General features: G+C 34.9%; 1 protein-coding gene across 1 annotated transcript in view; it reads right to left on the bottom strand.

Moving 5' to 3' along the window:
* Positions 1-25581, bottom strand: part of Atf3 (activating transcription factor 3) — a 126814-nt gene that overhangs the window by 19837 nt on the left and 81396 nt on the right. The window lies entirely within an intron of this gene.

A 25581-nucleotide genomic window follows, 5' to 3' on the forward strand; every position in this document is an offset into this window, starting at 1 on the left:
TACACAGTGGTTCACCCAAAATTTACTTTTTCAGTTTTTTGGGTAATTTTTTCAAGTGTTTGCCTAAAATTCGATATTTAGACGATTATTTGGAAAATGTGAGCATATGTATGAGAAACTAGGCTTCCCTAGCTGTCGTTTGATGCCGGTCTCATCGCCTTACTATTTTCCGTTTTCGCACAGTGGTTCACGCAAAATTTACTTTTTCAGTTTTTTGGGTAATTTTTTCAAGTTTTTGGCTAAAATTCGATAGTTAGACGATTATTTGGAAAATGTTTGCATATGTATAGGAAACTAGGCTTCGCAAGCTGTCGTTTGATGCCGGTCTCATCGCCTTACTATTTTCCATTTGTGCACAGTGGTTCACCCAAAATTTACTTTTTCAGTTTTTTGGGTAATTTTTTCAAGTGTTTGCCTAAAATTCGATATTTAGACGATTATTTGGAAAATGTGAGCATATGTATGAGAAACTAGGCTTCCCTAGCTGTCGTTTGATGCCGGTCTCATCGCCTTACTATTTTCGGTTTTCACACAGTGGTTCACCCAAAATTTACTTTTTCAGTTTTTTGGGTAATTTTTTCAAGTTTTTGGCTAAAATTCAATATTTGGACGATTATTTGGAAAATTTGAGCATATGTATGAGAAACTAGGCTTCCCTAGCTGTCGTTTGATGCCGGTCTCATCGTCTTACTATTTTCCGTTTTCGCACAGTGGTTCACCCAAAATTTACTTTTTCAGTTTTTTGGGTAATTTTTTCAAGTTTTTGCCTAAAATTCGATAGTTGAACGATTATTTGGAAAATGTGGGCATATGTATGAGAAACTAGGCTTCCCTAGCTGTCGTTTGATGCCGGTCTCATCGCCTTACTATTTTCCGTTTTTACACAGTGGTTCACCCAAAATTTACATTTTCAGTTTTTTGGGTAATTTTTTCAAGTTTTTGCCTAAAATTCGATAGTTGGACGATTATTTGGAAAAATTTACTTTTTCAGTTTTTTGGGTAATTTTTTCAAGTTTTTGGCTAAAATTCGATATTTAGACGATTATTTGGAAAATGTGAGCATATGTATGAGAAACTAGGCTTTGCTAGCTGTCGTTTGATGCCGGTCTCATCGCCTTACTATTTTCCGTTTTCGCACAGTGGTTCACCCAAAATTTACTTTTTCAGTTTTTTGGGTAATTTTTTCAAGTTTTTGCCTAAAATTCGATAGTTGGACGATTATTTGGAAAATGTGAGCATATGTATGAGAAACTAGGCTTCCCTAGCTGTCGTTTGATGCCGGTCTCATCGCCTTACTATTTTCCGTTTTCACACAGTGGTTCACCCAAAATTTACTTTTTCAGTTTTTTGGGTGATTTTTTCAAGTTTTTGGCTAAAATTCGATAGTTAGACGATTATTTGGAAAATGTTTGCATATGTATGAGAAACTAGGCTTCCCTAGCTGTCGTTTGATGCCGGTCTCATCGCCTTACTATTTTCCGTTTTTACACAGTGGTTCACCCAAAATTTACTTTTTCAGTTTTTTGGGTAATTTTTTCAAGTGTTTGCCTAAAATTCGATATTTAGACGATTATTTGGAAAATGTGAGCATATGTATGAGAAACTAGGCTTTGCTAGCTGTCGTTTGATGCCGGTCTCATCGCCTTACTATTTTCCTTTTTCGCACAGTGGTTCACGCAAAATTTACTTTTTCAGTTTTTTGGGTAATTTTTTCAAGTTTTTGGCTAAAATTCGATAGTTAGACGATTATTTGGAAAATGTTTGCATATGTATAGGAAACTAGGCTTCGCTAGCTGTCGTTTGATGCCGGTCTCATCGCCTTACTATTTTCCATTTGTGCACAGTGGTTCACCCAAAATTTACTTTTTCAGTTTTTTGGGTAATTTTTTCAAGTGTTTGCCTAAAATTCGATATTTAGACGATTATTTGGAAAATGTGAGCATATGTATGAGAAACTAGGCTTCCCTAGCTGTCGTTTGATGCCGGTCTCATCGCCTTACTATTTTCCGTTTTCACACAGTGGTTCACCCAAAATTTACTTTTTCAGTTTTTTGGGTAATTTTTTCAAGTTTTTGGCTAAAATTCGATAGTTAGACGATTATTTGGAAAATGTTTGCATATGTATGAGAAACTAGGCTTCCCTAGCTGTCGTTTGATGCCGGTCTCATCGCCTTACTATTTTCCATTTGTGCACAGTGGTTCACCCAAAATTTACTTTTTCAGTTTTTTGGGTAATTTTTTCAAGTTTTTGCCTAAAATTCGATAGTTGGACGATTATTTGGAAAATGTTTGCATATCTATAGGAAACTAGGCTTCCCTAGCTGTCGTTTGATGCCGGTCTCATCGCCTTACTATTTTCCATTTGTGCACAGTGGTTCACCCAAAATTTACTTTTTCAGTTTTTTGGGTAATTTTTTCAAGTTTTTGCCTAAAATTCGATAGTTGGACGATTATTTGGAAAATGTGAGCATATGTATGAAAAACTAGGCTTCCCTAGCTGTCGTTTGATGCCGGTCTCATCGCCTTACTATTTTCCATTTGTGCACAGTGGTTCACCCAAAATTTACTTTTTCAGTTTTTTGGGTAATTTTTTCAAGTGTTTGCCTAAAATTCGATATTTAGACGATTATTTGGAAAATGTGAGCATATGTATGAGAAACTAGGCTTCCCTAGCTGTCGTTTGATGCCGGTCTCATCGTCTTACTATTTTCCGTTTTCGCACAGTGGTTCACCCAAAATTTACTTTTTCAGTTTTTTGGGTAATTTTTTCAAGTTTTTGCCTAAAATTCGATAGTTGAACGATTATTTGGAAAATGTGGGCATATGTATGAGAAACTAGGCTTCCCTAGCTGTCGTTTGATGCCGGTCTCATCGCCTTACTATTTTCCGTTTTTACACAGTGGTTCACCCAAAATTTACATTTTCAGTTTTTTGGGTAATTTTTTTAAGTTTTTGCCTAAAATTCGATAGTTGGACGATTATTTGGAAAAATTTACTTTTTCAGTTTTTTGGGTAATTTTTTCAAGTTTTTGGCTAAAATTCGATATTTAGACGATTATTTGGAAAATGTGAGCATATGTATGAGAAACTAGGCTTTGCTAGCTGTCGTTTGATGCCGGTCTCATCGCCTTACTATTTTCCGTTTTCACACAGTGGTTCACCCAAAATTTCTTTTTTTAATTTTTGGGTAATTTTTTCAAGTTTTTGTCTAAAATTCGATAGTTGAACGATTATTTGGAAAATGTGGGCATATGTATAGGAAACTAGGCTTCCCTAGCTATCGTTTGATGCCGGTCTCATCGCCTTACTATTTTCCGTTTTCACACAGTGGTTCACCAAAAATTTACTTTTTCAGTTTTTTGGGTAATTTTTTCAAGTTTTTGTCTAAAATTCGATAGTTGGACGATTATTTGGAAAATGTGGGCATATGTATGAGAAACTAGGCTTCGCTAGCTGTCGTTTGATGCCGGTCTCATCGCCTTACTATTTTCCGTTTTCACACAGTGGTTCACCCAAAATTTCTTTTTTTAATTTTTGGGTAATTTTTTCAAGTTTTTGCCTAAAATTCGATAGTTGGACGATTATTTGGAAAATGTGAGCATATGTATGAGAAACTAGGCTTTGCTAGCTGTCGTTTGATGCCGGTCTCGTCGCCTTCCTATTTTCCATTTGTGCACAGTGGATCAATGAATTTTACAATTTTCTTTATCTTGTTAGTACACCTTGCCGTTATCGAGGGAACTAAATTTTAATGTTGGATCACCTTATTATTTTCTAGATCTTTTTTTGGTTTTTTTGTGTGTTTGAAATTTAATTTTTATGAACAAATACTTTATTTAAATTAATTAATTGCCTACAAAGTTCCTTAACAGTGTTCTGCTAATGGCAGTAACAGAGAACTGTTAAGTCAGTGGTTTGTGTCTCCACTAGTTAAATTCGGAATTTATCTTCACACACATTTATAATTGCCACAATATGTGATTGGTAATTTCCAACAATTCTAGCTATTGCTATTGTTTCGTTTTTTTTTCCTTTTGTTTTTAACTTTTGAGGAAAAGACATCAAAAGTTATTCTCATCTCTAAACTAAGTGATTGCCTTGAAGAGTTCATCAAGAGATTTTTGTTTTGTTTTGTTTTTATAAAAATTTTAAATATGGCAGAAATCAAGCTTCCTTGGCTAAAGTGGAGTGTCTGTTGCAGAACTTAGAATCGAAACTTATGTGGGAAACATCTGTTAGCTATATGATTGAATGACATGCTGTCGTCTATCTTCACTTCACTGCAGACAGTTGGAAAAATAGCCAGCATGACAAGTTGTTGTAGACAGATTGATGTGTAAACATTTTTCATGAATTTTCCTTGGAATCATGGAAATAGATGGAGGACCATTTTTTAGGCCAAGGCCAAATAATACCCAATAGCCCATTTGCAATACCTAATAGTTTGTATCCGTGCAAAATTTCAAGCAGCTAGCTCTATGGGAGGTATTTCAGGTTATAGACCGATTTGGACCGTACTTGGCACAGTTATTGGAATTCTTCACAGAACACTATGTGCTGATTTTCAGCCAGCCAACAAAAATTGCGGCTTCCAGTGGCTCAAAAAGTCAAATCGGGTGATCGGTTTATATGGGAGCTATATCTAAATCTGAGCCGATATGACCCATTTGCAATACCCATTGACCTACATCAATTGTAAGTATCTGTGCAACATTTTCAGGGGCCCCCATCGGGCGCCAGTTAGATATGTTATAAGAAATATACAAAAATACATAATTTGAATTAGTCATAACATTTGGTAAGGGATTTTGTACATGTAAAGATATTTCCACTTTGTTTGTTTGTTTGATATATTCTATTGCGCCCAAGTCGGACGCCAGGGTTTTTCTATTTTTATTTCCAAAATGCAATCATATTGGACGCTAGTTGAAGATTTTGGCAATTTTTTTGGCAAAATTTTAACTTATATTACTTTGTATTGTTGCATGATGCATATTATAAGAAAAATGTTGACATCTTCCAATGAACCCACGACGGGCGCCAGTTAGATATATTATAAGAAATATACATAAATACAAAAATACATAATTTGAATTAGTCATAACATTTGGTAAGGAACTTTGTACATGCAAAGATTTTACCCCTTTGTTTGTTATAAAAAAAAATCACCCAAGTCGGGCGCTAGTTGAAAATTTTCGAATTATTGGTAAAATTTTATTAGTATTTGATTTGGAAATGTATCCCTAGTGTAATGAATTTAATGCAGACAAATATTTTTCTCTAATATTCTAATACCAAAATGCAACCATGTCGGGCGCCAATTTGGCAATCATTCTTAAAAATATGAGATTTATATTAATCAGTTATTTAGTTGATGTATATTACAAGAAAATTGTTGACATCTCTTATTACAACCTCTTTGGGCGCCATAGCATATTGATATTAATTTTCGTCGGGCGTCATTAAAATAATTCGCAATCATTCGTAAAGCATGACAAGGATTCGATTTGTTTTTTCCCTTTGAATGTTTATTAAAAAAGTATTAACTATATCGGGCGGAGCTTAAGAATTTTAGCAATTAGTGATGCTTAATGGTTTGTTTCGAAAAAGGTGAACAATTATCTCCTTGTTTTGTTTATAAAAAAAATAAAGTGTTAGTTCAAAAATTTTGAAAATTGTAATTGATGGAGATTTGACTTGGTTTGGATTCTGTTAAACCAACCACGTTGGGCGCCAGTTTATTTTATGCATATTTACTAAGGTTACTGTCACAAATATCGAAACAACAAATATCGAGAAAAATATATTATCAGCAAGACCTTTGAAGTCATGGTCTGTCGCTACGGCATGAAAAAGGACCAAATGGTCCAAGTAAATCTGTTGAAAAGACTTTCACTCTAAAAAAAACCTTAAAATTTGTTTATATAAAAAACTTGAGGTTGTTATCATTTGATTTTTTTTATTCATTTAAATACATTTGGATTTTAATTTATCATTCATTGTTCGCTTCAATCAGGTCATTTTTGGTTAAATGACATTTTTTATGTTGCCCATATATCTGTGTATTCAGAGTTCATCTCAGCATAGCAAATTTGGTTTAATCAGCACTTAGTTTATTTTTATTAACCATTGAAAATTTAATTAAAATCTATTATCGAGCAATCTGTTTTGCTGCTCAGCAATAAATTCTCATCTCTTTGTTTTGCTATTAATTTTCTTACGATTTTCTAATTAATGTCATTGATATCGTTGGGTGATGGAAGCTTCAAGTTTATTTGGATTGGAAAAGCATCACCACCAAACAACCAACCACCAACCACCCCTTTAATGGCTTGCATAGAGAAGACGAAGAGACAGCTCTTCTTAAAATCAGTTTAGCCATCTTCTTCGTTAAGTCAATAACGACAGATGACTTTATGAGTTGGCCGTGCATTGAGATTCCTATTGTACTGCAAGTTAAAGGGGGTTTGAGTTACTCATAGACTCATTGCCTTTACTTTGTTTGGAAGATACTTTTTTTTGGACACTTTAATTAAAGTTTTCTGCTCACACATAAGAAAACAACCAAGTCAAAGCCAGAGATAATGAAACCGATGATGGTGGCATTGGTGGTGGTGATGGCGGTGTTTTCGAAGACTCTGGGGTTCTTCTATGTCTATGATGCAGTGGTGGTGGTTATGACGGTAGGTTGCTTCTCTTCCATTACTGCCCCCTTATTTGTATGCCTGCTGTTTATTTGTTTGTTACGATTCATCAATAAAGTATTTCTAAACGTCTCGTTTACCCTCCATGCTGCTTTGGCTAAGTTCTTGCCATAAATGGCAGAACATTAAAGTTTTGCTAGGAAGAAGAAAATATAAGAAAATAAAATTTATCGAGTTTTTGTACTCTCTTAAAGATAGATAATTGTTTTTTCAGCTTTTCTAGGCTTTTATTATTATTGCTACACCACCCACCATACCCAACCCCCTGAAAATGCCTAATGTTGTTGCTTGAAAGGTTTTTTGTTCTCTTTCTCTAATCCAAGACTTATTCTTTAGCCATTTATTCATTCATTCATTAGTATTCGTGGCATTGATCCAAACCATAAATTTGCTGTTAATAGCATTAAAGTTTTATGCTGTTAATATAGAAACTGCCTCCACGGCCTAAAACTTAAAAGCAACTTTCTTTATTAAATTGCAAATGTTTGCCAAAAATGTCCTTTCATAAAAAACGCCGCTTGTACGATTTGTTGCCTCTACATGGTCGTCTTACTCACTTGGGGAGGTCCGTTTTTTTTTCTGTTCAACTGGCCGCACATTTCTTTCAATTTGTCATTTTTTCTTCTTCTTCTTTTTCTATACTTCATTTTATTATGGCTTATGCGTGAGCATTTTAAAAAATTCGATCACGTCCAAGGGAAGTTGTAAACACCAATAACACATTGTGTGTGGTTTATGTTGTCTTGCCTCATGCCTTTCGTTTTTGCGGTTTTATTACATGCTCTTAACAAAATTGTGTGAAAATCATGTCAATCGTGTTTGTTGTTGTAAATGTTTGCCAAGGAAAAACAAATTAAAAATTCTAAAAGTGGCCTTACTAAATGAGGTCTTTTTATCTAATGTTAGATGTCCATTTTGCAGTTTTCCTTTAAAAAATAGGAAAATTGAAAAAGGAGATGTACTTTGGGATTCCAAAGATGTTGTAGAGATTAATTAGAAAAACTCCTAATGGCTATTTTGTTCATCTGGTATGAAAATAGCTTGAACTCTTTAATTTTCCAGATATCTATAAAATCATCTATTAACAATTGCATAAACAACCCTTAAGTTAGTTTAAGTTTAAGTGGCAGTCTGCCATCAGACTCACTTAGACGTTTTCGTCCCTTGTGATACAGAGGAAGGAATATGCCTTCTAGTTCCTACCGTTGAAGCATCCAGATCGCCTTAAAAAGCCAAACATCTTGCGAATGTTCAGATCTGCTAAATCAGACAGGTTCTCAAAGAATTGAGAACCTAAAGTGGAACTCCTTCCGACTGCTAGTGGGACACACACACAGAAGGTGTTCTATAGTATATTCTTCTTTTATGGGTACTGCATCATCAGTGTCTCTGAGGCTACTTTTGAAGTCAGTGTAATAACTCCATTAGAAACCTACAACATCAGTTGCTTATATTTCCACTATCCAAGCTCTGACACTTGAAAAATGATTTGGAGGGCTGACCACTTCATTAGAGCATCCATTGTGGTCTGCAACATCAGTGTCTCCAACACCTCATTTGAAGTCAGCTTAACAACGTCATACAATATCCACATAAGCAGTTAGATAAAATGCATGAAACAAAACACAACATTACGGAAATGATTTGAGAGATTACCACCTCATTTGGACTTCCATTGCTTTTTGCAACATCAGTGTCTATGTCATAAATTTTGAAGTCAGAATTATAACTTCAATGAATATCTACAAAATCAGATCGAAACAATTGCGAAAAATAACCCCAAATACTTGAGGAGTTCCTGCCTTTTCAACCTAACCTTATCTACTGCCTCATTTGAAAACACTAAATACCTACAACATCAGTTTGGTATATTCCACTATACCAAACATAACACTCAATAAATGATTTTAAGGGGTTAACACCTCATTAGTTCATTCATTGAGTTCTGCATCATCAGTGTCTACAATACCACTTTTAGAGTCAGCTTAACAACGCTATACAATACTCACGAAATTAGTTTGCGAATACTTGAGAAGTGATTTGGGGAATTACCACCTCATTTGGTAATCCATTGCGTTATGCAACATCAGTGTCTCTAAGGTCATTTTTGGAAATCAGACTAGTAACTCCATTAATTATCTACAAAATCAATAAGAAACTATTGCGAAAAACAGCTAAAACATTACTATTTGGAGTAGTTTTTGCCACATTGAACGGTCATTACAATCTGCATCATCCGTGTCTTAGACTACTTTTATAGTCAACCTCTCCAAACTTTAAAATACCTTTTCATCAGCGTAAACTGGTGTAAAACTACCCTCAAACTTTTAGAAATGCTTTGGAGAGATTTCTATCCCGTTTTTACAACTTTGTTTGCCTTGTGCATCATCAGTGTCTCTTATGTCAATTTTAAAGTTAGTTGTGCAACGCTTTCTTTCTACATCATCAGTGTCTCTTAGGCCATTTTCAATATATTTGGAACAGTTTTATTTTCCATAGAAATCAATCTCATCATTCTATTTCTTGAGCCACAACGTAGTCCCGCTAGATATCGTCAAAATTCGTTAAAAATAGTGCATAAGAGAAACCTTCCCCTTTTATTCCGCCCAAGAGGCTTTGTATGATTTCCTGCCTCATTTGGACGTGAACTTCGTTCTGCATCATCAGTGTCTCTAAGACTACTTTTGAAATCAGCAGATCAACATCATTACATAACTCAAGTCATTTGGAAAGAAAAATAAAACAACTCTTATCACTTGATAAATTATTTGATAAATAAACCATTTTGTTGACGCCCTTTTCGTATAGAAAATATTGACTTAAATAACTCTTAACTCTGGAGGCCACCGTAGCGCAGAAGTTATGGTCCGCCTATAACGCTGACCAGGCGTTCAGCGAATCCTGGTTCGAATCCTGACGAGACCATCAGAAAACAAAATTTTCATCGGTGGTTTTCCCCTCCTAATGCTGGCAACATTTGTGAGGTACTATGCCATGTAGAACTTCTCTCCAAAGAGGAGTCGCACTGCGGCATGCCGTTCCGACTCGGTTTTAAAAAACAGGTCCCTTATCATTGATCTTAAAACTTGAATCGGACTGCACTCATTGATATGTGAGAAGTTTGCCCCTGTTCCTTAGCGGAATGTTCATGGGAAAAATTTGCAACTCTTAACTCTTTAGAGAGGTTTTTGCCTCATTAAGCCGTTCAATGTGTTCTGCATCATCAGTAACTCGACGACCATTTTCAATATACTTGGGACAGTTTTATTTCCCATGTGAACCAATCTCCACATTCTATTTCTTGGGCCTCTAGGGGAAGATCTGAAGTTTTTTATACCTAGAGGGCATAGCTTTCTGTTCCGTTGCATCTTTTACAAATTTTGCATCGCCTGTGTCTCTACGACCCGATTTGAAGTCTACATGTCGATTTTTGCTATACTTTGAAAAACAGTTTAACTCAAAAGAAGTAATTTATAAATCTAACATTAGAAAGTAGTCGCTGTGATTTTGTTTTGATGTACAGGGCGGCCATTAAGCGGGTAACATTTTTAACTACATACGTTTAGTATCTTCGCTATATAGAAAATTTTTTTTGAAAAATTGATTTATGCAATTCCCAACCTCAAAGCCAACTGCTGTTGTTATACGGAAAAGCGATTTTCCATTATTAACCGTATGCGTGAGGCATTTAAATAATCAGAAAAATCATATTTCAAGATGACTTTAGGTATTTTTGGTATATTTATTTGTTATGCTAACGCAATATTTGATCTTCTACTGTATTTTGCATCATCTGTGTCTCTGCGACCACATTTGATGACTACAAAGCATCTTTATTTATGGTTTCCAATTGAAGGTTGTATTACTAACACTTTCCAAACGACTAAGAGGACTTTTGTGAAGTGTTACTACAATATTTGAAGGTTTACTGTGTTTGGCATCATCAGTGTCTCTACGACCATTAACACTTTCCAAAAGACTAGGAGAACTTTTGTGGAGTGTTTCTACAACATTTGAACGTTTACTGTGTTTGCCATCGTCAGTGTCTCTACGACCACATGTGAAGGCTACAAAGCAACAGTTTTTAACTTATTAACGCCTAACTACCGTTTCCCTTTTCCAATTTTGAAATGTCAATATTCACTATATACGTTGTACTTTTTTACATTATTTAAAATTTTAAAAAAAAAAAAAAAAAATTAACTAAACATTTTTTTTTCAATTAAAAAGCAAAAAAAAGGTTTTTTTCTTATAATTCCATAAGCCACTATGTTCTAATTGCAAAAAATATACTTCTAAGAATTTTTAGAAAAAATTTTGTTTGAATTTTGGAACTTTGTAAAATTGATTACTTTCGATATGCCAATTTTTCCCCAAGGCATGACATAGTCACAGCATATATTTTCTAAAACAGAGTACCTTTGTGGTGTATGTTCATTAAAGGTGGTATTTGTAAACTTGTATTGCTAAAATTTTGATAAGATTGTAATCATGGCACATCCTAACATTATGAGAGCTTATTGAGAATTCTCAACAAAAATATTTTCTTAAGTGATGTACCTTCAACAAAGTTTCTTTTTTTTTTTAAATTTGCCTTTTTTTATTAAAAATATCTGCCATAATATTTTTCAACCAGAAGGTTAGTCACGTCCCAAAAGCAACATATCAATAAGCCAACCATTATATAATAGTTAGCTACTTTTATATATCAATATCAGATCATTTTTAAAATTATTTTCATCATAGCCAGAAAAAAACATGACATACTCGTACATGATACCCACATGTTTAGGGGCAAGGACGTTTGTCAGTGATCGATTATAATCTTTTTCAAAACAATATGGCATTATTGTTGAATGTTTACTTTTTGGCATGGTTGATCATATCGAATTAAGCCAACGAAAACGAAAAAACAAAAATTTAACTTTTCCTTATCGTTATCATAGCTCATTACAAAACAACAAAAATAAACAAGGGGGATTTTGTAAAAAAACACAATATGAAGAATTAATAAAGAACTATATATGCCCCCAGACACACGTACTACAATGTTGATATATATATATGGAGCAAACCTCAAGAGCCATTACAACTTCAGCTAGTCTATACAAATGGACTTTGCAATGTTTTGAATTACTAATGAAAAGAAGGGAAAAAATGTAATTAATTTCAACATTAATTCGTTTGTGACACTTTTGAAAAGATTAAAAAGCATTAATTTTACATGGGCGTACAAAAGGAAGGACAGACAGCCTACTAAATAAATGTACTATTTATAAGCAATGTCCCCAAGCAACATGTATAGCAAATTGTTAAATAATCTCAAGAATTTCATATCTACCACAGTACGCAGTTCAGAGAAGAAAAAAGTATGCAATAAATAATTGCAGCAACTTTTCAATCAATATTAATGATGGCAAGCATAAAAATATGGGGAGCACTTCCAACTAATTGCAATGATTTTCTTCACAACTCCTTTAGCTGCTTAGAGCATGAAAGGAAAATGACAACCACTTGTATAAATGCCCGTCATTGCAGGGTGGGGGCCTCATAATGGCTTAAGCATTAATGCATTTCAATGAAGAACGCGTGTCATGCCACAGCTCGTTGTAAACTCATAAATATATCAACCACCCTGCTGACGCTGGAATCTTGAACACAACACAACTGCCCCTACACTTTCCATCAACCATTTGCTGCTATATGGAATGTGAGAATTATTATCATTTTTTTTTTTCATTTTAGTTCCAAACGGATTATGGTGATGAATGAAAGCCCTTCTGTTTAATGCATTTTGGTGGGCGCTTGGCTTTGGCCTGGCCCCTGTCTGTCTTATCACACCCCTTCAAAGAATGTTCAGTTGTTGTTGTTCGTTTTGTGCCAGAGCTCCAGCATTGTAAAAACTCTCCTCTTTAGTGCATGCGGCAGACGTGCTGTCTGTGACCCATATTTTTACTCCATGTACAAGAGTCTATAGTAAAATAGCGACATGACTTGGATTATGGATCAACAACTGTGAATGGCTGAAAATGAGAAATTCTCTGTGTGATGGCTCTTTTGGTTGTAGTTGTTGTTGCGTTACTAAGGAAGGGTGTTTTGTATTTATTGCAAAAAATTTGAAATATTTCAAACTTGTGACAGTTTAATATTCTTCTCAAGATATTTAAATATTTAGAATGTCATTGAAATTTTTTTGAGATTTTCAAGGATATGTAGTTGATGGAAAATAAATTGTTAAAGCTAGTGGAAATAGTATTAAAAAAAAAACAAAATTGAAAAAAATTATTCCAAACTATCTTTTGTGGTTATTTAGATTTCAATCTTGTTGTAGGTGATACTTTCACTAATAATTATAATTTGGTGTGCTGGTCGCAGAGACACTGAGGTTGCAGAAAGCTTGAGTCTTTAAAATTCGTCAATACCGCTAGAAAACCCTTAAAATTTTCGTTATTTTCGTTAAAATGTTTTAAAGTAGTTCCATTCCATCAGAAATAATATTGAAATAAATGCTGACTTCAAACCTGGTCGTGGAAACACAGATGTTGCAGACAGATATAGATGCCAAAATCAGGTATTTATAGTTAAAACAAATTCGGATAAATCAAGCAGCTAGAATTTAAATAAAATAAATATGGGGCAAGTATCCCCTCCCCGTTATTTATGGCATGTTTTGGGAAAGAGGCTTTTACAGGATGGGGTAGTATTCAAACACAGGGACTTAGTCAAGGCTTGTTAAAAATCGTAGTTTGTCTTGGAATAGTCTACATCGGATCATATCTTGCTATATCGAGTGTAGATCTTTCTGCAGATCTTATTTTTGGATCACTTAAATATGTCCACTGAATTTTTGTTATTACCTATTGTATCTAGAAAGAAATATTTCATATAGTTATGCCTTTTCTTTGCTTACAAACGTATTTCTAACTACCTAGAAATTCTTTAGCAAATTTTTGCGAGTCATATTTCATTACATTTTGTTGCACAATTTATCTTATCTCACATACCTACCAACTGTTTAAGGAAATATGGCCTTAACGTGTGGCGGCAAATACTCTGTCAAAATTCCTGACACGTTTTAAAATGAAGCAAATAATCCGAGTTAACAGCGTTTTGTAATTAACCACAATTACTAATGATAACTTTTATGAATGGTGGTGAAGCCAAGAGGAATTCAGTAGAAGCTGCAAAAGCGAGTGGTGGTTAGGCGGCGCAGCGAAAGCAGCAGAATAATTTAGCTGGCATAAATTAAATATTTAATGAAAGGTTCTATTAAAGGCAGCAATTAAGTTATTTAATAATTAATTTAGAAAACATGGCTGCGGCTGCTAACAAAAACTATCTTCCAGTGATGGTTGTGGTGGTGGTGAGCTGAGGCAAATTCTCTCACTCAATGTACATCTATAATTTGTATAGCTTAAGCAAATACAAAGTTAAAAGCCGCCAACTGGCAAAGCTTAAGTTTAATAATAAATAATTTTCAAATAGAGTATAGCTAATTATAGTATATGTAAACAAAAAGTTACAAACTAAAGGCAGGAATAAGCTGAGGTGCCTTTCAGAGATAAGGGTTTTACTCCAACGGAAATAAACCTCAATTAATTGCTTAAAATCGACAATTAAAGGCTTTAAATCCATTGTAATGAATATGCCTATAAATCACTTTTAAGGCCTTTGGATTAAGGTGAAGGCTTCTTTGTCGGTTCATTGGCTGTAAGTTTGCCTTAGAATTTGCTTGGGCGATTTGGCAACGAAAAATGTTTGAAATTGTTTTGTGGCGTCTAAGTAGAGTAGTTGGATGTAGTCGCGCCACCACCACCAACATCACGAGATACGTACACCCGAATAAAAAGTGCGTAGAAACCTGAAGTGCGTACACACAGCTCCAACACCGCTTTGGTTTTTTTTTTTTGTTACTTTTGAGGTCACGGCAATAGTGGGCTTAGAAAAACTTGGAGAAAAACACAACAAAATAAATAGAAAAATGCTCCCCAGTTGACAGGTAGTTGGTAAGAGAATTGCCCATAAACTCCAGTCAGTTGTCAAATGAAAATTAGAGAAAAAAACCCGTTTATAGTCCGCAACAGCAGCAGAACACTTTTCAAGATAAAGTCTCGCTTGCGAGATACCATCGTAACTAAATGTACTTTGTTTGTCGCAAATATTTACAATGAATTGAATGAATTCACACAAGCCACCACAAATCGGCAATTCAGTGCGCTCACGTTAACGCGTTGTCTATAATGACACTCTTTCCGATAATGTTTCGCTCCCAGCGCGTTTAAGCAATTTATTTACTAATTCAATAGGAGGATAGGCATGATGAACAATTGGAGGGAGGGATAGTAGACGGAAAGACGGTCTTGCGACTAGAATCATGTACTTTATCGTCTTGTCAATATAGTATCTTTTAATCAACTCGTTTTCACATAGATATCTATGGATTCGTATTTGGAAATACGTGCCATTCTGTCAGCCAGACAGTCATTCATTCAGTAATGCAGTCAGCCACTCAGTCAACCCGCTATGGCTCTTACTTCTCTCGCTGCTATTGCAATCACAGACATTTGTGGGATTTCTTTGCAACAAATGCAACAATTGCCTAGAATCTACTTTTTTGTTACTTGCAGTTGTTGTTGTTGTTGCTTTTTTAGTTTTAAATATAAAAATAAACAAAATTGATTGATTAATAAGTTTTTAAGGTCAAGAACATTTAAAAATTCACTGTAATAGTTATAATAATCAGAATAATTGAGAGAACTCTTAGCTAGAAAATATTACAATGGTTTATGGCGAGCTGGCAACTGAAATAATTGAGCTGAATAAAAATTGTATAATTTAAAGATCAACTGACTTCAATCTTTGTCATCGAGACCCTAATGCTGCTGAAATATGAAGTGGTTACTCTAAAAGAAAAGAAAGTATCTAATGAACTTAAAGGATTACAGCATAACTTAGCTGGAAAAATATAAAGACTGAGATTACATGTTGCCCCAATAGCATTTTCTTCTAAGATAGTCTAAATGTGAATAGCAATATCTGTGGATCTCATTTTTAGAGCCCTCAAGTATACTGATCACTTTTCTATGTATTATGGCCAGAATTTTTTTCTAATTTTGGAATGGGATTCAAATAAGAAAATATTGAAAAATCCAGATCAACGGAGAGATAAAAGTTATTTTTTGGGTTTACGTTCTGACTTGTAGGTCTCACCCTTCCTTGAAGTAATTATATAAAGTCGTGGTCTCTCAAACTGTTGCCTTTTTTTTTGAAGTAATGGCGTTTTCAAAATGTTTGCTTTGAATAATTAAAATTTAAATAATTATTATTTCTTTTTTTAGGTAAATAAGCTCTAGAATGTTGGATTTATTTGAATTTAAAGTTATTTCAATAAAAATATAAATAAAAAAAAAATTTTTTGATACCCCCTTGGATGTATTTATCATTCTACTTTATTATAACTACTTTATCTATATTAATATCGAAATATATGCCCATCTTAATCATATTTGGTTTATGTACCGAGAAGCTTTATACAAGCAATAAGTCCAAATTTCAATGAAATCGGGTAAGAAATGCGCATTTTGTTTGCTTCATACTCCATATAGGCAGATCGGATAAGTCTATATAGCAGCCACCGTGGCGCAGATATTAGCATGTCGTCACTATGTTTCAAACTGTTGTCCGGCAAATTTACCTTTATGGCGACATATCCATTAAATTCATCTTAGGATAGATTAAGTTATAGCGCCAATCTGAAAGCAGTAGCGCCAGATCAAAGCCTTTAATCAAAATAGTATAAAACCATAATCCGATCCCGCCACTATATCGGCAGCCGGGAAGTTTCTTACCTAAACTAGTTTAGGTCGGGTGTTATTGGCAGTCTTTTTGTTGCCAAACAATGGAAATTTAAGTCCAGTGTAATACCACAGAAACAGGAGAAGGAATATGCATTTAAGTTCCTAATCAGATAGATCGCTATAAAAAGCTTTATGACTTGTGTATATTCACTTCCGCTAGCATAGGCAAGTCGTCTCAAAAAAAACAACCTAAATTTAAACGGCTTCTACTTGCCTCCTCGTCCTTGCCGCTTATGCAGAAATCTTTACTTGCAACCATTAGTCTAATAGTATGTTCTTTTAATCAGAGATTAACCTGTCATGGCAGACACGATGAGTCAGACTTTTCTGTATCCCAAGACAGCAAATTTTAAAACCTCATCAAGTTAAGATTTTGGACCGTTCACAGCAGGAACGAATCCAGGATTTCATATGAGGGGAGGGGCATATTAGAAATAGTAAAAATAATAATTTTGAATTGTTCAGCCAACCGGGTTTTGAATTTGTAAACATATTCCCCGGAGACAAGCTTTATTATTTCAATGGAAGTAAAATTTAATTATTGCATTTAGGAAAAAAATAATATTTTGAATTTACTTGCTTTTACTCGCATTAGGGAACTGAAATTTTAATATAAATGAAATAAAGGACAAAATTATAAGGTTTATTGTTTAAGAAAAGTCCATCTGACAAAAAGTTTATGTAACATAAACACCTAAATGTTTCACAGCCGTCTGGTGCTTTATCTAAGATTTGTGATTTTAAAATCTGATTCGTCTTTCTTTCGTATTTTTGTTTTTGCCTTAATTGTCTTTCTTTGTTACATTGTAGCAATATTTAATGAATGGCAAATACTCAAGAGTTCAATTTGCTCACCCTCAAAAACCTCTTTGAGTATATTCAAATGGTAGCTGCTTAAATCTATATGCTTGATTAATTTCTTGAAACAAAATAAGAAGGAATATGGAAGAAATATAGGCGCTTTAAAAATTTTGGCACATAAACACCGTAAAGAAGCATTGGCTTTGTATTGTGATTTTTTGTTGTTGTTTTCATTGCATCCCTCTATATTATTTTTCCATTATTTGTTATTTCAACAAGCAGTAGCAGCAGCAACAATATATATGATTCATTAAAAAGATCTTGCGAAAATACATATGAATATAACCCCATGTGTTTGCCATCGCCAATGTTCTAGAGATTTGTGTTGCTTTGCCTCAGTGAAATGAAACAGGCGTGAAATCTTTCAATACACGAAAATACACTTGAAATTCTCAAACTGGCCAAACAAAAAAAAATCCAAAAAAAATTAATATTATTTGCCATAGCCAACGAAATTACATATGCCGAAGAAAGAAATATTGAAATTGAACAAAAACAAAAAAAAAATGATTTGCAGTCGCCGAGGAAGAAAAACGTGCTTATTTTTTTGGCAATTAAACGTAATGATTTGTGCAAACGCCGCACCGCACAAAACCCAAAAATGTTTCAACAAACACGTTTTTATGGAGAGAAGCAAAAAAAAAACCAAGACGTAAAAAAAACTCCCAACATTAATAACAACGAAATGCTATACAAGAAGCAAGTATTAAATTCTCATTTTTATGTAAGCGCAATAAAAATGTTAAATATAAAATAAAAATTCCTCCAAGCAAATAATTCTCACCTTACAATTTCAAGCATTTGTTTGCACAAAGTTATGACTGTGGTCTTACATGTTTTGTTTTGACAGCACTTCCCTCCGCCCCCCGCAGAAAAAAAAACAACAAATATAATTTTTAGCAATTATGACCATTGAAAAATAAATCGTGCTAAAATTTGGTACTAAGATTGATTACATCCTGTGCTCAATATATATGCCATAAAGCCGCGAAAACCATAAATAGATTTAAAACTAAAAATGAGTTATAATGTTACTTTAACATTACACCTAGCACGCCCTCTTTAAAGTATGAAGGGGTGTGTCAACATTCAATAAACAAACATAGCCTAAGGAGAGATTTAAAATGTAATTGAAAACTTAAATTTGTGAATTTTTAACTTAAATTACACAGTATGAAAAAAATTCATAAAACACTTAGCAAGAAACTTTGAATTATTTTAGCAATGCTAATATTTGGAAATATAATGCAAAATATTAGCCCTTTAGGGTTATTTGGGATGAAAAAGTGTAAATCTTTCGCTTATGGAGTAAAAAATGTAATTCCATTTTTAGGCATTGTTACTTATATGTGTACAGAAACCGTATGGCCAAAAAAATTCTTTAAAGGCAATGAAAGCTGTTTTATAATTTATTGGTAAGTAGAGATCTTAAAAGCAATCTTTATGCATAATTAAATTTTTAGACTTATGTGTAATAATTTTTTTTTTATTTCAGAAGGAGCTCTTTGGAGTGTTGGAGAATTGGATATATTTGCATTTAAAGTTATGGGCCTAAATCAGCTGGGCCGATGCACCATCTCCACAGTGCATCATCTTGAGAAGTGTCTACAAGGATATATTTGCATTTATAGTTATTGGATTAAATTGGCGAGGCTGGTGCAATACCACAATATGGCATAAATGGTTACCGCTACATAAGACATAGTTTGATTGATGATACTCTTCCATTAGAAAAAGTACAGAAAAAATGTATAGTTAAACGCATTTTTTCCCATATAAAATGGTCACTAGTAATACGAAAAATGGCAGGAAGTGTCCTTTGAATAAAAGAAAGCCATTTTTGTATTAGCCTCCAAACAAGTAAGTTAAGGTCTCTGGACCAGTTCCTACCGTTGAAATATCTAAATAGCTTTAAAAAGCCTTCTTGTTCCTACCGTTAATTTATCCAGATTGCAATAAAAAGCCCAACCACTTTCGAATGTTGCAATGGCAATTTTGCTCATTCCACTAAGGAACAGGGGCAAACTTCTCTCTTATCAATGTGTGCAATCCGATTCAAGTTTCAGCTCAATGATAAGGGGCCTCCTTTTTATAGTCGAGTCCGAACGGCGTGCCGCAGTGCGTTACCTCCTTGGAAAGAAGTTTTTACATGGCATAGTACCTCATAAATTTAGCCAGCGTTAGAAGGGGAAACCACAGCTGAAAAGTTTTTTTCTGATGATCCCGCCAATATTTGGATCCAGGCATTCAGCGTCATAGGTGGATATGGCAACCTCTGCGCTACGGTGGCCTTTCGAAAGTTTACATCCGCTAATTCAGGCCAATTCTCAAAGGAATAAGAACCAAAATACGAAGCGCAGAGTGGTGGTTTTGTTTTTCTAGTCTACGAAATATGGCCACGTAGTCCTTTCTTAAGAAGGGGGCCATTCCATTTGTGGTTTTTTCTTTATATGCTTGTTTCATAGACCATGCAATTTCTATTGAAGGAATCTGATTCCCAACATTGTGACTGTAACCAATTTTGGTGGCGTTGTTGTAATTTTTTTCCTTTATCATCAAGTTCATTTAACGATGGCAATGCCATCTGATAGTCTAACAACCCGTAATGACTTGACTTCCTTTCATCCAAAAGAAATATATGCAAGAACACTTAGTTTACCTTTTTGTTGCCAATGCCAACATTTTAGTACACATTCATGTGGCAGCTTTTGTACTTTTTTATATCATTTCCTGGAATTCGGACTCTAATTAAACTAAGATTTGCATTGTATGCGATTTCACGTTAGAGATTGATGTTGGGAAATGAAAAAAAAGAAACAGAATGCCTGACTGGTTGGCTGGCTAAAGCAAAGCTAAATTGCAATGAATGGAAATGTCAAAATTAATAGCTGGGAAAATATTTTCATGTCATTAGTGGCAGGGACGGGCAGTACTTTCTTAATTTCTTTGGAAAGTAAATACATGGCACGACTGTCAGAGACTGAGCTTACTGCTCTATACCAACAGCAACACCAACAAAAGCTGTTAAATAAATAGCATTAGTGTCAGGTTACCATAACTTACAAAAGGAAACCAACAACGACATGAGAAACCCAAATCAACAAAGTCATCATAAGGACATCGTGCATATAGCACAAACACAAGGACATGAATGAAATGAAAACTAAACACAAAAGCTTACACTAGCAAATGGACTCAAAGGCAATAGGGAAAGCAGAGGTGGAATTTAGGGGGCCCTAATGAAGAGGCTTTAGAAAAAATAGGGTTTCTTTGCGATGCAAACTATTTCTATACCCTCGCATAAGCATCCTTAGTAGGGAAGAGATTAACTTTAAACTTAATTTGCAGCGGTAATGTAGGCTAGGTTAGGTTTTTAAATACAATCTGTAATCAGTCTCGAATGGACAATTTCGTCCATTGTGATACTACAAGAACAGGTTAAGGAAGATTCATTCGAGTTCAGAAGTAAATCGCTTTAAAAAGCTCAACAACTAGCGAATGCCCTCAATGGTCAATTTAGAGTTGTCCTCAAAGATATAAGAACCTTAAATGAAACTCCTTCTAGTTGCCAATGAGGGCCAAACACACACAATAGATGTTCTATAGTCTCCTCTTCCGCGAGGTCCTTAGAGAGGTCCTCTATAGAAGTGTTTTTGACGTTTCTTGAAGGCCACAATGACTGAGACATGTGTTCTAGTCAACGACAGCAAAGCGTTAGAAATACTCAAGTCTAGATTGGGTTACACAATTTTGGAATGTTCACAATGTACATTTTATGACCATCTGTCATTCTTTAACCTTTGAACTTCATGCTGAAGACTTAGCTTTCATGTCACTAGAGGTACACCCACAGATTTCATTTCCTCTTATGTTTAACTGCTCAGTCACCTCGTTGAGGGAGGCTTTTTAAAATATTACACTCTTTATTCTCAGCCTAAAATTAGGTTATAAGTTAAGCGCCCTGGCAGCTGAGTTGGTAGCGTGCTTGGATTACCAGAGAGGGGGTCCGATTCCCACCAGAGTTCTTTGTCTGTCGCTACTATGGCATCACAATGGACTTAAAATTGTCTTAGTGAGTAATTTTCACACAATTTTGACTATTGCCATACCTTTTATGCATCAGACCAAAACCTTAGTTGGGAATCGAACCTATGCCCCCTGCAGTGACAATGAGAACTTGTTTTCCTCCTTGCCTTAGTAAAAACTTCTATAGAGCATATCCTTGTTTTTCGAAAAGAGCTGTAAACCAGTTCTTCTTTGCTAAAATATAAAGTATGCCTGCTGAAATGCCTTTCTTTGTAAGGAAAGAATGTTATGGCAGTCCACATGCCGTAGAGGGGATTTTAGGAAATCTTTTGTAGATATGATATTCTGGCTTACTTAAGTCTTGCCTTTTAAAGAAACCTACATCATTCCTTTTCCTTTACAAAAAAAAGAATACCTTCCCAATGGGGTCGTGGGCTTAAGGTCGCCCTCTGGCAGACTTTAAAGGTATCATACAAACCTCTTCACAAACACATAGATAGGCCTCCTATTCTTTTTTTTTTTAAATGGTATGCATCTTGCATAAAAACTATTTTTAATCTGCAGGGCCTTGTCGCCTTTAACGCTTGAAAAGCATTCTTAAGGCCCCTTATAAATGTAGATCCTCCACTGTAACCTTTCACTGCCACTGAGCCAGTGACTGAGTCCATGAATGTCGAGTGAAGCCAAAAAGTTCCTTGGAGCATTCGTAACAAATGTTCCAAGTGAAGCCAACCAAAGTTGTTGTTAGGAGGTCCTTTCACACAAAAAAACATACAATTCACACACATACTCAGTTTAAAATGTGGGTTATATGGAACAAAAAAAAAGAAGAGAGAGAGAGAGAGAGAACGAAAAAAAAACCTAAACGGTGAAAGGAAAAGAAACTGTCGAGTCAAATGTGAAATAAATGAATGACTTTAAAAAAACTAAACCAACAGAGCAATGAAGCCAAGTACATTCCAAACATATAGAATTTCTAAAAGAATAAAGCCTGAAGCCTGGCGGCAGCAGCAGCAGCAGTGTTCATAAGGACACCCAGAAATGTGTCAAGGTTGCTTTAAATTATTTAACAAATACTACTACTTAAGAGGAAATGGCAAAATGTTGGCCAAATGTTGAAACTAAAGACGAGGAGCAGCAACGCATTTATTTCCTTGGTGAAGGAATATCATCATGGATAATCTCTAAGGACTATAACGCACGACACAAGGCATTGTGTCAAGCCATAGAGCAACACACCCTGATGTCAGGATTTGGGCTACTTAGACAAGACCCTAAGGCTTAACTCTACACACCCTGGCCGGCCATTTGTTCGTTGTTGATGTTGTTGTTTGGTGGTGGTGGTGATAATGGCCCGGCACTTGGAATTGGCAATAATTTATTTGCTTTGCTCTCTCCAATTTTTGTTTGTTGGCTCTGTTAGTGGTTAAATAAATGTCTTTTTTTGGCTTGTCTCTTTTCGGGGTCTCTAATTATAATTCCGGGTGTGTTGCCTTGTGGACTTAATACCACAGCACCATCCCTGCCTGCTACAACTCCTCTTTTTGCATTTTTTTCTCTATTGCCAAAGTTTATCTTGATAAACATTTAAATTATGTGCTCTCTTTGCTTTTGCCGTATAAGCGGCTATCTGCTATTTTTTCGGTTTAATGGATGTTTGGCTGGCTTGTTGGTCTAAAAAAGGCATTGTTGCCTAATTTCAATTTGCAATTTTTTTTTTCTTTTGTATTTTTCATTTTCGCCAATATTGAGACCAAACACTCTACCATCATGCATCCCCATTTCATGAACAAAATGAGTAGAGTTTGTTTGAATTTTTAATTATTTTTTGTCGAAATTTTTATGGAGAGCACTCATTTGCCATATGCTAGATTTTCATTTGTATTTCAAATGTTGCTGTTTGGGGTATATGTTGAGTGTGTGTAAAAGTTAGAAAATTTATGGCAGTTTATTTATGGGGGCGAAACGTCAAGACAACTATACTAAGAAATTTTTATGCAAAATTTTAAAATACGACAATAACTTTCACCCATATCCGTTAAATCTTGTATTATTATTTGAAGCTATGATGATTAAGATAATCCCCTGATAAATTATAAACAAAAAATTAAAAAAAAATACATTGACTCGATTTATGACAACCATGGAACGTGAGAACAAGCTTTTGCACTTTAAAATTTGATATTAGAAAAATAAAAAGAGGTTAATCTCTTTGTAAGAGTTGGGTCATATGAGGGTTAACTCATGTGGGAATTTTCTGGTGTAGAGGAGGCTATTTTTCCATATCCGTAAGAAAAAAACTCAATTAATTAAAAATAATGTTACCCACCACCGAAGGAGGGAGGTATGTTTTCCCTTTTGAAATATCCATTTCCGACCCTACAAAGTACATGTATATACAGTAGCACTGAAAAGTTTACTGAAAACAAAGAAAAAATCAAAAATCGAATATTGTAAAAATTGTTCACCGTGGCCACCTGTTTTTTAATTGGTTTAAATTTATTGGAAAACATATCCTGATTTCTCAATTGCCCGTTTCGGAAGCTGGTATATACGAAAAGGTATGTAGACTTATCTGTCGTTAAAATCTTAGACGATATAGCCATGTCCGTCCGCCTGTCCTTCTCTTTGTTGAAATCGCGCTACAGTCTTTACGGTGTTAGGAAATTTACGATAGTGTCGATGTCGATGGTGTGTTTTGGGTGTTGGGGAAGCCTCTCGGTGACTCGGCACTGAAAACATATATCTAATTCGTATTCTACTCCCAACTACCTTTTATTTGAGCCCCATATTGCTGTGGTCGATAAATTTGTCCTATTTGTGGGGAGCTTTGTGAAAGGGAAGGAGGTCCAAAAATATGGTCCAGAAAGTGGATACCAATTTTCTGCTCTACTTCCAAATAACGTTTAATTGACCCCTATATTGCCACGAAGGGTAACTATGTCCCATTTAGGGGTTTTTTGGGGGTGGGGTTTCAGTGCGGGCTCCCAATCACTTGTCTCCATATTTGTATATCAGATTCGTTTTCTACTCTCAATTACCTTCCATTTGAGTCCCATATTGTCGTTATTTTTAAGGTGGGGCTGCCCCCTTAGGTGTCCTATCCGATATCCGGATATCAAATTTTTGGTTTTAATTCACTATAAGAGAGCAAACAAAATTTCGCTTAGTACGCATTTTTTACACGATTTCGCTTAAATTTGGCAAAACGATTTTTGTTAAGATCCTTGACATCATACAACGAGTATGGCCTAGACAGATCTATATTTGGATATAGCTGCCCTATATATAGTTATCTCCCGATTTAAGGTTTTAGTCCCATAAAAGAAGCATTTTTCGCCCGATTTCCCGAGAATTCGGCAAAGTAAGTTGTGTAAAGACCCTCGTGTCGAATATGATGCAGATGAGTCAATATATAGATATAACTGTCATATAAAAATTAAGGGTCTTGGGTTCAAAAAAGACGCATTTATTGTCTGATTTCGGTTTAAGGTCTTTGGTTCAAAAAAGTCGCGTATATTGCCTGATTTTGGGTGAAGTGCATATCGGTATATATTTGAATAAAGCTGATAAATATATATCGCTTTTTCCGATTTTGGGGTTTAGGTCGATAAAAGCCGCATTTATTGCCCGATATCTGTGTCGAATATCTTGCAAATCGTATCTAGCTTTCCTACAAACCAATCTCGCGATTTAAGGTCTTGGGTCCATAAAAAGCGCAATCGTTACCCGATTTCGCGGACATTTGGCACAGTGAGTTGTGTTTGGCCCTTCAACATTCGTGCCGAATAAAGTGCAGATAGGTCTATAATTGGATAAAGCTGCTATACAAACCGATCTTCGATTTAAAGTCTAAGGTCCATTTATTACCCAAGTTCCATTAAATTCAGAAATGTAAGTTTTGTTAAGACCTTGGACATACTTTGTCGAGTATGGTTCAAATTGGACCTTAACAGAACCTAGCCCATATTAAGACACATCTACCAATTAAAAGTTTTTCACCCATAAAAGGCCCATTTATTGCCCGATTTCGTTTAAATTTGCAACAATGAGTTGTGGTAGACCCCTCCAAGTGAAAGTATGAAGAGTTCAGTTCAAAACGGATCATATTTTGATAAAGCTTTTCACCGTAT

Source organism: Stomoxys calcitrans, chromosome 4 (genome assembly GCF_963082655.1).
Source record: "Stomoxys calcitrans chromosome 4, idStoCalc2.1, whole genome shotgun sequence".
In the NCBI taxonomy this organism is placed as follows: Eukaryota; Metazoa; Arthropoda; class Insecta; order Diptera; family Muscidae; genus Stomoxys; species Stomoxys calcitrans.